Raw genomic sequence first — 19,127 nt, 5'->3', positions numbered from 1 at the left:
AAAAATTCTATCTCCCATATCGGTGTCATCTATTCATCAGAGGTAGGTGAACCGCATTCTAAAAAAAAATTGGGGGGATTGTCGTCCGCGTGGCACCAGCAGGCCTCAAAGCGAATGACCTTTTGAACTGGCTGCCGTCTCCCAACTTAATTTGAGGGGAGGAGCGGAAGGTTGATTCAAAAAAGAAGGAAAAATGATTTTCAATGATTATGTAATTGTTAACATTATAAAATCGAAATAAATCATAGAAGAGATGTATACTAAATATTTGGGATAGTGGAAAGTATTATTGATCCCTATCCTGAGTGAGAATGTATTGTGCCAAACTTCATAACGTAATTTAGTAACAGTGCCGCCAGCCGAGCTAGCTGCTAGTTTCCAGTGAACAGTAATTTGCAGCTTGGAGCTTGAGCTCCAAGCGGATTTGTACACGCAGCCTTACAACACTGTTTACAGCTCTTCGAGTCACGGTAAAATGTATTTTTTGGTACATAGCTAATTTAGATAAACTTATGGTGTGGGTGCTTGCGTTTCTTTAGGAATCCGCCGCCTTGGTTTGTATAGAAATGAATAGGCTATTAAGTGACAGACACACGTAAGAGGTTGGACATACGTGACGGTAATATGTGACGTTCCGGGCGGAGGTGTCACTGTTTTCATAGGGGAGGCCCACATTGATGGAGTTTGGGAACCCATGGTAGGTATGTAATGTAGGATGTCATAGATATATACACTAGATGTCGCCTTGACTACTGCTGTTCATTGGAACGAATGCGTCAATCGAGACGCCATCTTGCTTCAGTGATCCACTCCTCTATAATGCATTAGCGTCAATCTGGGCAAAGATCTAGCGAAAATAAAATCACCATAAATCGTCAAAATCTCAAGCAATTATCTAGTTTTTTGGGTTGTTCCAACTGACAGGCATGTATTTGTGGTTGAGTCTAGAGAAAACTAAGCTTAAGACGATAATAAAGATACATTTTACCCGTCTAGCCCCATAGACTCCCATTCATTCTGCACTAGCTAGCGGCGGCCCCTAGAGGAACAATGAGTACACTGCAACCAGGTTCGATACAATGAAAGTAAACAGGCTCTTTGTAGACAGGCTCTGGTTGAGGCCACATACCCCTCGTCTCGTTTACTCATGTAAATTGTAATCTCACCAGAAGTTGCTGTAGATCTGTAGAACATTTACCTCTGCTACTACATAGGCTACGCCAGTCGTTACTTTTATAATCATGGGTCAGTGCCATGGGCAAACCAGATGTAGCTGAATTCATAAATGACAAAGCCATGAGAAACGTGATTTTCTTACGTTTCAACAACAAAGAAGCCGATCTGCCATCATTGTGAGAAGTTCCCAAATTTGTTGCTAATCGCTAAAAAGGTTTTCTATCGCTGGGGATGGCCAAACGTCGCTAAATAGGTAACGCTGACAATACAGGAGAACTAGTTTAGCGCTTCAGATCCCTGTACCAAGATGGCGGCGGTGTTGACGCATGCTGAGAAGCAGAAGGCGACATCTAGTGTATATATCTATGGTAGGATGTAAGGAAAAATAGAGCAGGCGACACCGCTGTTGGCATTTAACCCAGTTTCACTTTCTGCTCTCCTCAGCTAGCTGCCATTTCACTCGACGAGAGACAAGAGGTCCACTTAGGAGAGAGAGCTTCAGCTCGAACGATAAAGGTTAGTCATGCACTGTGCTCAGTTGTATCCTATATTTTATTTGTGGCATACAAATGTGTAAATGCACAAAGGCCTAGGCTACCACGATCAACAAATATTCCATGATTCACACCAGCCTGACCCCGCCCGTCCGCCCGCCGCCTAAACTATTTTTGCCATGACGAGATTGAACTCGACATGTCGACTTTAAACTCGAATTTTGGAGAATAATGTTGAAATATGATGTCGAGTTTAATCTCGACAGTTCGTCTTTATTCTTGATATATCCATCAAAACTAGTTTGAAGACAGAGCGACAGCTCCGTAGCTGCCACCGAATCCGGAAAGTCAGTCTCAGACTCAATCAGTTGTCCGACGACTCATCAAGATATGTGTAGCCTAGGAAAGATGATTTGGTGAAATTATAGGCTAATTCAGTGGAGCGGTTGCTCTTCAAATTACTTTGGAATGTCGAGATTAAAGTCGACTCCAACTTTAGCCTACTCTCGAAATTTCGAGTTAATGTCGACATGTCGAGTTTAATCTCGTCATGGCAAAAAAAAATTCTTCATGTGGATGTGGCCCTAATATAGGCTAGTGACAATGGCCCCACATTTTTTAGATACCCCTACCGGAGGTAGAACTGAACGCAACAATGTTTTTCCTTATCTCTAAGGTCTCCCATATATGAAATGGATTCTTAGCTAAAAATATTTGACTGCTAAGATTGTTAAATTAACAGATATTGTTATACACCCCAAAACCAAAAAAGTTAAGGGGGAGTTAAGGCATATAAACTAGTGCAATCACACAAGCTCTGAGAGCTTTGAAACTTGGCATGTTTATAGTCAGGAAGTTGCTTTACCTACTAGAAAAGACTGGATGTGAATATATTGATGTATGGAATGAATAGAGACATGTAAACATACACCTAAAATAAGCGGACATGCAAAAAATGAATATCTTTGCAGAATGTTTTCATTTACTTTGTTGCTGCTTTACCAGGGATTATCATAGAAACACATATGATGGCTTATGGGAAAGGTGGGGTTGTACTGAATCCAACAATACCAAATATGTAAATATAGTATGACAAAACAGGGTGTTCTGTCACTCAATGTATGAGGTGTCCAAAATGAAAGAAAACAGAACACTAGCAAAATACAGTCTCAAGTCCAAATCACATTATCAGTGGTCTATATTTACATTTAATAATGATACATTTCATATGAAACACAGATCCAATTGAATCAGGTTAACACTGGAATGGAACAACACCTTTATTAAAATATTTACATTCACTTGCATTTTGTTTTGGGCAAGTCATTACTGAATAATGGAAAATAATATTGTTAGCTTTTGTCTGTCCAGACCAGCAGTGGACTGTAGAGCCTACACTGCTTACTTCACCCCTAAGTAGCTAAACAGTTAGTTGTAGAAACTACTTTCCCTAGCTAAGAAAGTACTTAGCCCTCTGACTAATGTTGCATGTGTAATTCAACTTGATTTGCATTTCAATGAAAATTCAGACATTTTTCCTTTTCACTAGTCTCTTGAATTATGGAGTCTCTTTGAATTATGGAGAATGTCTTAGACATTGGATCCAAAGCTTGTGGGAAACATTTTGAAAAGGACAAGAAAAAAGATCCCTATGTCCAAAACCCCACAGTAGAAGGCCTCCAACGCATACTTACCCTTGCTCAGCAGAGAGAGAGATGGTGATGTCCATAAAACTCTGGCTCCATATACAGATGATATTTTCTCCAAAATCAAAGTTTCATATCATGTATAGCCAGTGTTGGGCAAGTTACTTCAAAATCGTAATGTACTATGCATTAGTTATTACTGTCATTTCAAAGTAATTTGTTACATTATAATATTACTGTCTCTGAATTGTAAGGCATTACACTACTATTGCATTACTTTTAAGTTACTTTTACCAAAATATCTAGAAATATGGATTTGCCATTCTAAATGCAGTTTATTACGCTCAATGCAGCTCATTGCTCTTCCAATGGAGGGAGATGTGGTATAGCATAATGACTGAGCTAGGCTTAAGGCTAACAACATACAGTAAGAATGCAATAGGCGCAGTGCTCATGATGCAAAACAAGGAACAATCATAGTCAGAATTTTGTTAAAAACCGACAAAAGTTCAAAGTCTGGTAAATTGTGATATAAATACTGTAACTTTAAGGCCTAGGCCTGCTCAATAGAGAGCCTATTGTAAATCAAAGCTTAATAAAGACATGTCAAGATGGTGGCCTACTGGCCATTTCGGTGCCCTAAGTGAGTGGCTTTGAGTGAGTGACATTTAAATGATAACTCAAACACCTAAAGTAAAATAAAAGGCTTATTATACAGACCATTACTGTGCGTTTTTTAACATTAATTTCTGAAGAAATGCTGTTTTCTTATAAATGGTGCACGGTCACTTTAAGAGCATTGATCTTTACGTTCTCATCCCTTTTGCCAGCTCTTGTTTACAAGCCTTGTTTGTTGAGTTACATTGATAGCACAATATTAACAATAATATGCACAATGTTAAGTTGTTTTAAGCAGCCTTCATTGCTTTGGAAAGTATGCAATGACATGTTGCTTCACATTTCGTTTTGCAAATAAAAGTGAATTATGAGCCTGGGATCCACCTAGCTATCTGAATGGATTTTTTTGTCAACTTGGCATATCATGTGCTTCATGTAGCCTAAATGCTTGGGAAACGAATTATTGAAGACCCACCAATTCCATTCTACTAGTACTACGTGGTGGAGATTGAGAGAACCCAAAAAGTATCAAACTTGTACCATGGTGTTAGTGCATTCTGACATTGTAAACGTTATTGATGAAGAGTGAAACGCAGTTTGCAGTAAAGCTACTATTCATTGGTTACATTTGGGTGCCCCCTCTGTCCTTTGGTGCCCTACGCAAAGTGCGTGATGCGCGTGGTGGGAGCGGTGCCACTGCCAGGCTACACAATCTTTTTCTGCATTTCTATCCCTTTATTCTCTTTAATTCAAGTTCACAGCTCAAAGCTGACATGCACTAGAAAAACATAGTTTGTGTTTTATCAAGAATAAAAAAGATTAGCGTGGCACCACTTTAGATGTTTCATTAAATGACTTGTGTTATTTCGCGAGGCATAGTGAGATCTTTCGGTTTCGCACACAAAGTGCACTAACTATTATGTTCTTCATATCCTTGTCTCTGACAAGCTAAAAATAATGAGCGTAGGCTTATGTCCATCCCGCAAATAGAGTCCGACTTTGAGTCTGCTGCAGCCACAGTCATCTTCAACCAGTATCAGGAGATACGTTCTACTATTTTGCGCCGATTTTTTCTCGTCTGTTGTTCTCGCAGTGGTGTTTGCGAATATGTATCAAAACAAAGCAAGCGCTTAATTTTGGGTTAAAATGCATTGTAACGTGCGTTACTGAAGTTTGTACCGAGTAAATATTACCCAATTTTTTTTTTGTAATGCCTTACATTACCGCGTTACCGCAAACAGCAATATATTACAGTAATTACATTACTTTTGTAACGCATTACTCCCAACACTGTGTATAGCGAATAAGGGTGTCACGATTTCAATTTTATTTCAAAATCGATCAAAATTACATCTCAATCTCGAACTTCGAACTTAAAAGTAGAATCGACGATGCAGCCACACCCCCAATGTCACGTCCAGCGTGTATGCCAAGAGCACAAACACACATGCACGTGCTGAACAGCAGCGTCAACACTCCTCTAATTAAGTGTGCTTGCACAGCAGCACACTTATTGTTCTTCTTAAGTTTTCTTATTAGGGGTCCGAGCAGCGTAGCTGCAGGAACCCTATTGTTTCTGTACCGTTCATTTTTTGGCCAAAATTCTGTAAAAGTCATACTGCAGCCTAAACCGTAACTCCAAAACTCTTGAAATTTTCAGGTATGGTTACCAGTACCCCCCTCTACCCATAACCCAAAATTTGGGGTACTGCACCCAAAGGTGGCGCTATTGAAAAAAAAAGTTAATTATGCTTATTTCTCCTTACCAGATTCACCTAGACTCAAAATTCTTTCAGAATATTAATCTCTAAACTCAGATGCATCTTTTTGGCCCTGGTCTTATGGTCTACAAATGTTTACTTTTTCCACAATTTCATGGAAAAGCCAAACATTATAAAAAGTTTCACACTCTTCAAAAATAATCGAATCTTCACCAAAATTCTCACAGACAATGTTTAGACCAAGCCTCACAAAAGTTATCGCTCAGAATTTTGATATTTTGTTCCATTTCAGAGATATAGGCCAATAAAGTTAGACCACTTAGGCCTTTTTTCCTAGATCACCTATATTCCTATAAACCGTAAGTCCTAGAAACTTGACATTTTCAAGTATTGTTACTAGTACCCCCCACTACCCATAACCCAAATTTGGGGTACTGCACCCAAAGGTGGCGCTCTTGTCAAAAACGCTTATTTCTCCTTACCAGATTCACCTAGACTCAAAATTCTTTCATCATATTAATCTCTACATTCAGATGCATCTTTTTCACCCTGGTCTTATGCTCTAAAAATGTATACTTTTGCCACAATTTCAGAGAAAAGCCAAACATCATAAAAAGTTTCACAGGCTTCAAAAATTATCAAATCTTCACCAAAATTCTCACAGACAATGTTTAGACAAAGCCTCACAAAAGTTATCAAAAGAATTTGGATACGTTGTTCCATTTCAGAGATATAGGCCAATAACGTTCGACCACTCAGCCCATTTCTCCTATATCACCTATATTCCTATATGAGTAATTTTTTTTTCTTGGATAACAACCATACAACCATCATTAGGTGGATACCATTAACAGTGCACATTTTCAGATATGTACTCTTTTTTATAAAGCCCTTAATTCTATTGTCAAATGTATGCTAGGAATTTTCTTGATGTTGTGTGTTTACCAACACACATTTTCACCATTTGAATGTGACTGCTCAATGTGTATGATTGTCAGTGGCTGAGTGGGATAATGCCTACTGCTGGTGTTTGTTAGGTTGAGAGTTCGAATCCTGCTAGAGCTTTAGGCTCAAGATGCACATGCTATTGGTTATTGAAGATTGACACTATTGAACAGCACCTGAATGACATCAGACAATTAACATTCACACTCATTAGTTGCCAAGAATCAGAATGCCGACACACTCTATGACATATAGGGGAACTTCTTTGTTTACTATTTTTCCTTCATCATTAAGTCTATCATATTTATATTTCATCCATTACTGTTCTTCTCTATAAATGTCTAATTGCCCCAGAATATCCAAAAGTTTTCAGGTGTATTTTTTCAGGAAAGCCCTTCATTTTATTGTCAAATATATACTTGGAGTTTTTCTTGTGTGTTTACCAACACACATTTTCACCATGTGAATGTGACTACCCAATATGTAGGATTGTCAGTGGCTCAGTGGGATAATGCCTAGTGCTGGTGTTTGTTAGGTTGAGGGTTCGAATCCCCGGTAGTGCTTTAGGCTCTAGCTCGAATACTATTGGTTATTGAAGATTCACACCATTGAACAGCACCTGAATGACATCAGGCAATCAACATTCACACTCATCAGTTGCCAAGAATCAGAATGCCGAGACACTCTATGACATTCAGGGGAACTTCTTTGTTTACTATTTTTCCTTCATCATTAAGTCTATCATATTTATATTTAATCTATTAGTGTTCATCTCTACAAATGTCTAATCGCCCCTCCATGCTTGGAGTTTTTCTTGTGTGTTTACCAATACACATTTTCACCATGTGAATGTGACTGGCCAACATGTAGGATTGACAGTGGCTCAGTGGGATAATGCCTTGTACTGGTGATCCTTAGGTTGAGAGTTCAAATCCCACTTGAAGCATTAGTGAGTTGTGGATGTTAGCATACTACAATAGAATGCTGTTGGGTTGTGGAGGATAACACACTATAACATTACAGCTACTTGTCAATATGGACTTGTAGTGCAAGGCAAGTATTACTGTATAATTATAAGCTGTAGCCTATAATTATTTGTTATTCTTATAATATTTGTCATTTCTTATACATATTTAGTCGGCTCTTCCACTTGACAGAACAACTCTATATCGGCTAAGGATGTCTCGCATGAAACAATGCTGCAGAAACATGAAAATACGACTTTGAGTTTAGTAGGCTATAATTTTCAGTTCCTGTTTATCTATTGCACAATGGGTAATAATTTAAAGGAATCTAGTTGCAGTCTTGTAAATAGTGACCCTGCAAGATCCCTAGTCATTGCAAAATCATAGTCTGTGACTTAAAACTCTACTACTTGTCTTTAGATGTGAGAGGGTCTGAGACTGTAGTCTTTCAAAAATCTTTTCCAAATCTTTGCAAATCTTTCCAAAGTTTACCCGCTGGGAAACCCTGTAGCTCCGGAGCAGGGGCTCAGACCAGGATAAATTGTTTGCTCGCCCTCAGTTCGCTCTTTTGTTCATCTCAACCCAGCACTCCAGTGTGTCCTGCTCTGTGTGCGTCTTTGAGTTAACGTAAGTCATCACTTTAATCACCCTCACTATGACTTTTGTGATGTTTATCAGTTTGTAGAGTAGCTCTGCAATCATGTGTAAAGTTAAGGTCTTTGTTTGTTGGTTTGGTGTGTTGGAGTCCCATGTGAGAGATGATTAGGTGATGTTGGTTGACTTGGGATGTCAAGTATTGTTTAGTTGTACCTTATATAGCCATATGATTTCAGTTTATTGTTCAAATGTCAATTGGTTTGTTTGTGAGTTGGGATCTGTACTGATTTACCCCATTTCACTGATTACTCCATTTTCTGTTTGTTTCCTCTTTGATGCAGCACACATACAAGTAAAGAACAAAAGAACAGATGAATTGAAACTCAAATAAAGTTAACTTGTGTTGCACCGAAACCTGCCATCTCCGTGTCATCACTCCATACCATTGAGCCTTCTGACCGAGGCTCTGCCTGCTCGCCACACACTCACTCTACCTCGACCCACATCGCCCCCTACAGTTCCTTCAGTTGGGTTGTGGAGGTTAGCATACTAGAATAGAATACTGTTAAGAATACTGTTGGGTTGTGGAGGTTGGCACACTATAACGTTACAGCTGCTAGTCAGGACTTGTCGTGCAAGGCAAGTATAACTGTATAATTTAAGTGTGCTTGCAAGCACACTTATTGTTCTTAAGTTTTATTAGGGGTCCGAGCAGCGTAGCTCAGAATTTTGATATTTTGTTCCATTTCAGAGATGTAGGCCAATAAAGTTAGACCACTTAGGCCTTTTTTTCTAGATCACCTATATTCCTATATGAGTATTTTTTTTCTTGAATAACAACCATACAACCATCATTAGGTGGATACCATTAACAATGCACATTTTCAGATCTGTACTCTTTTTTTTTTATAAAGCCCTTAATTCTACTGTCAAATGTATGCTAGGAATTTTCTTGATGTTGTGTGTTTGCCAACACACATTTTCACCATGTGAATGTGACTGCCTAATATGTAGGATTGTCAGTGGCTCAGTGGGATAATGCCTAGTGCTGGTGTTTGTTAGGTTGAGAGTTCGCATCCTGCTAGAGCTTTAGGCTCAAGATGCACATGCTATTGGTTATTGAAGATTCACACCATTGAACAGCACCTGAATGACATCAGGCAATTAACATTCACACTCATTAGTTGCCAAGAATCAGAATGCTGACACACTCTATGGCATATAGGGGAACTTCTTTGTTTACTATTTTTCCTTCATCATTAAGTCTATCGTATTTATATTTCATCCATTACTGTTCTTCTCTACAAATGTCTAATTGCCCCAGAATATCCAAAAGTTTTCAGGTGTACTCTTTCAGGAAAGCCCTTCATTTTATTGTCAAATGTATACTTGGAGTTTTTCTTGTGTGTACCAACACACATTTTCACCATTTGAATGTGACTGCTCAATGTGTATGATTGTCAGTGGCTGAGTGGGATAATGCCTAGTGCTGGTGTTTGTTAGGTTGAGAGTTCGAATCCTGCTAGAGCTTGAGGCTCAAGATGCACATGCTATTGGTTATTGAAGATTGACACCATTGAACAGCACCTGAATGACATCAGGCAATTAACATTCACACTCATTAGTTGCCAAGAATCAGAATGCTGACACACTCTATGACATATAGGGGAACTTCTTTGTTTACTATTTTTCCTTCATCATTAAGTCTATCATATTTATATTTCATCCATTACTGTTCTTCTCTATAAATGTCTAATTGCCCCAGAATATTCAAAAGTTTTCAGGTGTACTCTTTCAGGAAAGCCCTTCATTTTATTGTCAAATGTATACTTGGAGTTTTTCTTGTGTGTTTACCAATACACATTTTCACCATGTGAATGTGACTGGCAAAGATGTAGGATTGACAGTGGCTTAGTGGGATAATGCCTTGTACTGATCATCCTTAGGTTGAGAGTTCAAATCCCACCTGAAGCATTAGTGTTCAAATACTGTTGGGTTGTGGAGGTTAGCATACTAGAATAGATTGTTGTGGAGGTTAGCACACTATAACATTACAGCATTACAGCTACTTGTCAATATGGACTTGTAGTGCAAGGCAAGTATAACTGTATAATTATAGGCTATTTATCTTATTGACTCCAACACAGAACCCACCACCACAAATGCAATTCAATTCTGTGGGAAACACTGCCTTCCATTATCAAACCCTTCATCTTATCCACAACAAATAAATAGTCCTGTAGAATCAAGTATTGTTAGAATACTCTTGGGTTGTGGAGGTTAGCACGCTATAACGTTACAGCACTGGGTAATCCTTATTTTTCTGGATCAAATTTATTCCAATCTAACTCAAAAGTTTTGAACAACACAAAGGTTTTATCCAGATCAAAACCAAGAATAGATTATGTGATCTAATCCAATTTCAGGATCCTTGTTTCCTTTTGAACAACCCATTTTCAAGATTTGATCCAATCCGATAGCCGAAATCCGGTAACTGAAATCCGATCACCGAAATCCGATCACATTTCTTTTGAACAATTGTGCCCAAACAATCAAAGCATATGTAAAACTAAAAAGCTATGCTACCTCATGTTTGTTTTGCTCGGACCCCGTAAATCACCGCTTGCGGTTATATTTATTATTAATATTATTATTATTCCCGTCTCCCTAATTTTTTCCAGCTCCTGTGCCTAGGCCCTTTGAGACACAGACACCGTTCCAACTTTAAAACGTCCGGGCAGTACCGGTGTAACTTGCTCGAGAAGATGACGTCAAGTGGGCGTGTTGTTCGTCCGCCATATTGGATTGAATAGAAAGCGAAACTAAATTTTCACAGGTCACAAATTTGGTCCGAACGCCACGAAACTTGACGTACATCATCATTGGACCAAGCCTCACAAAAGTTACTAGAAGGATTTTTGATTTTCGAAAGCGTTTGCCCGTCACAGCCAAACGAAATCGGCGGCCAAGCTCCGAAACAGGAAGTCGTCCATATCTCAGGAACACTGTCACATATCGATACCAAATTTTGTATATGAACTGGGGACTCCAGTGTGAGGGTGCATAAGCTAAAAAAAAAAAGAAATATTCCAAAAGTTTCCATCATTTGGCAGAGCACCCACAGGTATTTGGTAACTCTCCCCATTCTCCTTTACAACATTCACCTTCTATCACAACGCCTTCCGAGTATGCTCGATCAATGCCTCTGGGTATCCACAATGTCTCCGGGCAACCTTGCCCAATCATGAAATCCTTGCTCTGCCATGGGATAGTATGGACTTACGAACTGAAATAGCAAGGAGAACGGTAGCTATATATAGCTTACATAATAGAGTTGTTTTCACATTGACGGTATTCAAATTAAATTTTTCATTATTGTTACATATCATGATGGGAGAGTATTATTAAAAATGTTACAAGTATGCAAATGCATATGTTTACGGGCATTTAGGTTTTACTGTGTTGTTTTGTTGTAAAGACATGCAAGGCATTCTGGGCCATGTAATAGACAAACAGTGGTCGGCAGCGTTAACTTGATTTCCATACGTATTAATATGAATAGGTGTTTCTGTAAACCTAGGGACAATAAACAGCTATCTCTGTTACAAAAACGAGCTGGTAATCGCTCATTGAAGAGGGAACTATGATAAAAATAATTTTTTCCTCAAAGCATGGATTTGACGACAGTACAAGCAGGAAATACCTTGAAAAGACTCCGTTTATTTGATGTTGCCATAGCAACGCAGCCTTCAGAGCAAAGATTCTAGAAGAGCTTCAGGGAGACACGTTTTGAGTTCGTGGCCAAGTACCTAAAATATCGGTTTCCATGTGTATGTGCTGGATGGCGTGCTTCCTTTATGAAAGTAAGTGTTTTATAGAGTTACAGACATAATGAGTCATGTTGTAGTGGTCAACATAAATGTGCCCCTTCTGTTATTAGAATGCTAAGCGGAGATTTAAAATCATTCATTTCTTGTGTGGCTAGAAGCTAGCTAGCTATGTCAGGGAGGAGATGTTGCTGTAACGTTAACGTTATGAGATTTATGTTGCTTGATATGCTTGTACTCGTAACTTCGTCACTCGTAACTTTAGGACTCTTTTTTTTTACTAAGAGTAATTCAGGAAGCATTTTAGCCCTAAGTAGCGCCTGAGTCTGTGACAGCTTAAGCGAGGATTCCTAATAAGACCGATTCACAAACAATGTTTTGTGGTGGCATTTCACGTCGCGATGTTTTGAAATGCGTCTAACAATCACGAGGGAACAATTTTGCATTGTAGGCATAATAACTAAGGGATGCAGTAACACCACCAACAACAACCAAAACTAGCCTACTCATTGTTTACATGTACATTAAATGTAACGTTTCATTGTGAATCAAATTAAAAGATTCTCCTCTTTGCAAACGTTGGCATAGGCATATGGTGACAGATTAATTTAATAATGCTGCTGTATGAATCACGGTAAGCACGAATGAAGTGGCCACTTCTTAATGGGACTCACTGTATGGAAGTAGGCTAAGTAAAATAGAGATGTTTAAAATAAGATAAAGTTAGGATATGCCCGCTTGACAACGGCAGAGATAACTGTGGCCTTTGGCCATAGCAACCATCCATTTAGAACGACTGGCCTTCATAGCAACCAAGGATCTTAGCTGTGATTCATGTAGCTACAGTATGCATGCAATGTGATGCAAAGTATAGAAAGGTGATGAAATATACAGAGACAGGTCAAGAAATATAGTGCAATGTAGACAGTAATATACAATTGATTTACAGAAGGTGGTTTAGAGTAATATGAATTAAATATAAATATGTGCAGTGTATTAGCAGTTATCTCATACAATAAGTAGAAAAATGCATGTAGATGTAGCAGTAACAGTATAATAGTAGAAATAATAATATAGATATAGGCAGTGTATTAACAGAATATAATAAAACAGAATAATTATGGATATTCAATTTGACAAATATATAACAGAAATGTACATGACATACAGCTATGTGCAGTGTGGAAACAGTGTCATTGTAGTGCAGTAACAACAACTTAAGAGTAGTAAGAATAAGTCTATGTGCAGGATGAATAGTATGAAGATCAGTAGAATAACTATGTATAAATGTAATTACAGTAGGCCTATGTACATTTGTAAATAAATAGAAAACTATGGGTGAGAGGGATAAATTAATTTTATTTAATCGTAAAAGTAAATTGCATTCAATTAAATTGCAATTAAAAATCTTTCCAGTAGGCTTTAATGTCACGCAAAAAGTACAACCAAAGCTGAGCTTGATCAACTACAACGTCTAAAGAACCAGAACTTCAGTGTAGTTTTTTGCTGGGTCCCAGGCCATGTTGGTCTGAGGGGAAATGAGAAAGCGGACAGTGCTGATAAGCAAGTCCTCAATGAAGAAGTCACAGATGTCAAATCCGTGCCCCAGACCTTAAACCTATACTGAACTCTTACATCACAGATAAGTGGCAATCTGAATGGGATTAATGTACCAACATCAAGCAAGGAATGGGAATTTTGGCACGTTTTCATCATCCATTGGGTCGTTATGGGCCACACAAAATACGGTGTTGCTAAAATTACTCCTATTGTGGCTATTAGAGACATGCGTTCATGAGTATTCAGCTACATTTAACGAGTTAAGTAAAATACATTCACACACAAAAAAAAAACATCACTAATGTTGTGGACATTACTTTATTCTGAGATAGATCAATAGGCTCAGAAAAACAATCCTAAACAGACATAAGGTCTTTATAGAGCAAATCCATATAGATTATTTGTCAAATAAACCAGTAAAACAGAATTAGGGGATGGAATATATAACATTCACACTCATAGCTCATATTTTTAAAATAAATCAGTGAAAAAGTATCCTGACAAACAAGCAGCATTTGAATTCCTTAGTCATATTTCATCATTTCAATTCTTCTAGGTTACCTGATAGCCCAGTTTGAGAGGTGCAAGACACGTGACATTATTTATTTTTGCAGCCAATCACTGCTGTTGTTTTATTTTATTGATTTGATCTTAGTCATAGAAGCTAAATTCAAAGGCAGGCCACAGGTAAAATCCAACGAGCCGCATTCACCCCGCAAGTCAATAGTTGAATAGCCCTCTCCTAGAGCTTTTGCGGTATTGCCACTGCTCCAACACTGAAAGGCACTGTTAGAATGCTTGGATCAAGCCAGGTTCAGCATAGCGTATGCCACTGTCTGCTCATGTTGGTGACCGGACCAGGGCAAGCACACTTTTGCAGTTCCCGCCGGAAATGCAGTCTAGTTTTAGGCTGCAGCCAGTTAAAATATAGGCCTACACACCAACCTACCGAAATCAAAGCCCCTCTTGCTACTTTGAAATCACCGGTGTGGAAGCAAAGATTGTTAAGGCGGTGGAAGTATTCGTTCATTCACGTCAATTAAAACTAACTTAGCCTACTCAACTTAGCAAGTGAAAAGATGGTCTAATTACAGTCCAAAGTTACTTTAAGGCTTAAAATGCATATTTATAAGTACATATTCCATGAACACTAACCTTGGGTCTCTTCGGAGTGTGCTGAAACAATCAAATTAACATTCTGTGTTGTTTCATTTTACTATGTTCACGTCTCTGTTTTAGCCTAAAGTTAGTTCTGTTTACATTACAACCTTGCGGTTGGAACGGTTTCAAAGCGGTTTCAAAATAAAAGCCCCCCGAAAAAGAAAAGGCCAAAAAGAGTAAATAACATATAAGGAATGCATTAACCCTTAGAACCCGATTGACGCAAAGTGCGTCAAAAAACACACCCTTTCTTCTCTGTTAGATTGCTCCGGAACGGTTCATCGCAGCGAGATGAAACCTTTATTGCACGGCAGAGCAGAAGTGGGGCTTTCCAACGAGACTACACACTTGTCTGTACGATCAAGTATGAAAATTAAAAAAAATCATGAAATTAAATCAAATTGCATCATATTTACAGTCTATACTTCCCTGCGTTCACCTGCACACACATTACTCTAGTTTGAATTACTCGCGAACCCGTGATCGCATCGATATGGCAAGCATATCAGATGAAAGAGGAGAAACAGGGCTATCCATTGGTACCATGTTTATCGACCCTTCTGGCTTATAAAACCAGACAAAGTGAATGCAAAATAATAACGTCATGTACACAAACCAACGCTGCACACTCATTACTCTCGTTTGAATTACTCGCGGACCCGTGATCGCATAGATATACCACGCATGTCAGATGAAAGAGGAGACACGGAGCTATCATTTGATACCACGTACATCCTTCTGGGTTATAAAACAGACGAAGTGACAGCAAAATAATAACTTCATATAGCTGGACTTACCCCACGTTTTTGTCTGTTCTTGTGGCAAAGCATGTTTCCTGCATCCAATTCAAGGCTCACATTGCATCCCAATTTGTTCAACAAATAAACACCTTTTTTGCCTTTACTTTGTTCATGGCAATGCAGTAAAGAGTTATAGAATTATTATGACTGCATACACACAGGCACGCAGGCTAACACGCAACCTCGGGTCAAGTCAGGTCAGATCAGTTCGTGTCACAGATATGGAGCACAGAAAGGTCATTTTTCATCACTAAATAAAAAATGGCATTTATTTCCGTAAATCACACAGCAAATATTTCTGTAAATTGCTCAGCCCCAGAGTATCCCTCCAACATGGCAATTATATTGCCCAATTCAGGACAGTCTGCCCTACACACACATGAAATGCATGTAGAGCTGTGAGCTTGCTGTGGTGAGATACATGTCGAAATATAAGAATTTTTATAATACACTTTTTATATTTTAATTCTTCAAAAATCTAAATAAAATCAATGCTAGTATTAATACATGAAATGATGACAGATCTGAATAGCCTAGACTCTCCTGAAAAAAACAATATATAATATATGTGTGTGGCACTTACAATGACCAGAATAAATCCTTATGAATAAAGGTAGTGAAAATGCCCTAAAAACAGCTTAGGGTTCTAAGGGTTAATAGTAATATTTAAAAAAGATCGAAAATCGAATCGAATCGTGACTTTAAAATCGAATCGAGGATTTGGAGAATCGTGACACCCCTAATAGCGAACTACTGCAGTAAGACAAAAATCAGTGAACAGCAGCAAGTTGCAAATGTTGAGAGTGAGAGCACATCTGCACCAAGAAGGCTGAGTAGGACTGATACAACATCATTTCAAATGCGGAGAGATTGTTTCATTTGTGGGAAGGCCAGCTCTAAACCAGAACCTCTGACAGCAATTTCAACTGGAACAGTCGCAAGTATCAGAGACAAGGTCCTTCGGGCAGCTTCTGAAAGGCTTGTAGATGTACATCTTCAAATTCTTTCATGCCCAGATCTTTTTGCATGATACCAAATACCATAAAATGCCTTGTACACTACATCTCTAAATGAAATATAGCAGAAGCCATAGAAAAGAATGAAATAAGCAGACCAATGTCTAACAAAGCCTTTATTAAGCTCACTGAAGACATTGATAAAACAATATTGTCCAAAGGTATGAAAGTGAGGACTCTCAACTCCTTGACTGATAGCTATGAGAACATACTAAAGACCATTGCTGAGCAAGAAGGTGTGTCAACACAAGAAATATAGATCAAGGACAGTGGTGTCTACATCCCAACTGTTCTCACTTGAGTTGCTGAACATGGAATTGTTGATGCAGCCATCGACAACTTTTACCAAAATGAAGACACCAAGGATGGGAAGTGTACAACTCATGCTATGACGTCTGTTGTGTTCCGAAGAGGCCAAGTCTCCACAGCAGATAAATGCCTAGCACAGGTTCCCACAGGTTCAGAGGTCCCTCACCACCTTAAACACGATTGATATGAATGGATGGAGATAAACTTGTATACAGGTACATTTTGTCCATTCTTTTACGCTTCACATCCAGGGTGTCTTCATTTTGGTCAAAGTTGCTGATGGCTGCATCACAAATTCCATGTTCAGCAACTCCAGTGGGGCCAGTTGGGATGTAGACACCACTCTCTGTCCTTGATATCTGGTCTGCTGCAAAAGATGGGAGAAGTGCCTAACTTCTGTATAGGAAACACAGTGTCCCATTGCACTGAGCTCATTGATGACTGTCTTACTACCAAACTCATGATGTATCAAAATGGGAAGTCCCAGTGTGATTGGCGTATGGATGTGACAGCTCTGTTCAATGAGATCATGACAAATGAACACACAGATTCTCCTTTGAAGCTGGGTCATCACTACATGTTTGGTAATTTCTGTGGGCATGTTAATCAACACACCAGTTCACAAAGTCATACAGGATGTTGGGTACATACTTGCTGCATTGGAAACGTAATAGACAGTCACTGCTGACATATTACTCAAAGTCATGCTCTACCTGATCCATGCTTTTCCTTAAGGCGAGACACTACAGGTGAATAGGGTAAAATTTTTAACAAGCAGTTATCACTATGAAACTTCCCCAGTTGATTACTTACATTAATATGAGAGAAAAAATGTATTACAAGTTTGCTGTAATTTAATGTTTACATATGCAAATTAGGCATTATCTAATTAAATATGCGCTAATTTGCATACATTTTAAGGCACGAAACCTGAGCATTGGATACAGCCAGGTTCAAAATTATGTTTTCATTGTGTTCAGATATTAGATGGGAAAACATTTACAGAGGGATTTATGAATATCTACTTTTGTTATCCTGTAAATCAGAAAATTATGTCACTAGCCCTAAAAAAATCGCTTTTTTCCATGTTTTTAGGCATAAAATGTCATGTAAGTCAGGCTAGGAATAATATATCAACAAACCCCTCTGTAGAAATCTTCGACATATAGTTAGGCATAAGTCTAGAAAGTTTGGTGTATGTACGTGCTTCTGAAGTGGAGTTTTTGAGCTCAGAGTGTGAGCGGAAACTCATTTTGAGAAAACAGCCTTGAAAGACAGCCAATGAGATTCCGTTCTCAGCCTAGACTCGCCTTTGAACTTTCGCGATTGGTTGCTGATACAAAGGAAGTGTCCATATATGGATCACATAGCGTGATACAGGAAAAACAGAGCTTTCCAACAGTAGTACACATGTTATGTTTTGGACCACGGTCGCGGGAGTGCATGCAAGGTTAGAATGCTAACTTTTGCTGAATTTAGGAGAAATATACAGGCGCGAGTAGACACAATATAATGAAATAAACACCTAAATGTGTAAATCGGACTTTTTTGTTGTAGTAGTGTGATAGAATACATGCTAAGGTAACATATTAGCTCAAAATCTCGAAATTGACCAGTGCATGAAAAAACGATGTTTTCACCTGCCGTGTCTCGCCTTAATATGTCTGCAGCCCTGTGTAATATTTGGATTTCGGAAAGACTCTGACTTGTCTGTGGAAGCGTAGTCTCAGTCTACTGTTATTTCTGTGAGTTTAGCAGCTTCCCTCAGTGCACAATATGGTCATACTATCTGAGCAGATCAGATCTGACTGTCTTGGACGTGGAACAAATGCAAGCCTGTCTTTGTAATGCTGTATCAGCTTTTCCTTTAGTTTCCAGGATCTATATTTCTTGTGTTGAACTATAGACAGACCTTCTTACTCAGCAATGGTCTTTAGTATGTTGTCATAGCTATCAGTCAAAGAACTGAGATCTCACTTTTATATCTTTGGACAATATTGTTTTATCAATGTCTTCAGTGAGCTTAATAAACGCTTTGTTATAGACATTGGTCTGCTTTTTTTATTCTTTTCTATGGCTGCTGTTATATTTCGTTTAGATATGTAGTGTGCAAGGCACATTTTATGGTATTTGGCATCATATGCAAAGAGATCTGGGCATGAAAGAATTTGAATGTACATCTTCATCAAGCCTTTCAGAAGCTGCCCGAAGGACCTTGTCTCTGGTACTGGGGACAGCCGTGGCCTACTGGTTAGGGGTTCAGGCTTGTAACTGAAGAGTTACTGGTTCGAT

The 19,127-nt window shown here is 38.6% G+C and overlaps 1 protein-coding gene across 2 annotated transcripts in view; it reads left to right on the top strand.

Annotated features, from left to right (window-relative positions):
- Positions 1-1,613: 1,613 nt before the first annotated feature.
- The window catches only part of LOC143134915 (uncharacterized), a 43,434-nt gene continuing 25,920 nt past the window's right edge, over positions 1,614-19,127 (top strand). For both annotated transcript variants that reach the window (XM_076295631.1, XM_076295630.1), the window contains exon 1: positions 1,614-1,692. The gene's annotated coding sequence lies outside the window, so the exon portion shown is untranslated. The remainder of the gene's footprint in view (positions 1,693-19,127) is intronic.

This window comes from Alosa pseudoharengus, unplaced genomic scaffold (assembly GCF_046254945.1).
Source record: "Alosa pseudoharengus isolate Yale_2024_CS ecotype anadromous, Long Island Sound unplaced genomic scaffold, YU_APseudo_1.1 YU_APseudo_1.1_scf_2, whole genome shotgun sequence".
Lineage (NCBI taxonomy): Eukaryota > Metazoa > Chordata > Actinopteri > Clupeiformes > Clupeidae > Alosa > Alosa pseudoharengus.
The sequence above is the reverse complement of the archived record's forward strand: the minus strand, read 5'-3'. Positions and strand labels throughout refer to the sequence as shown.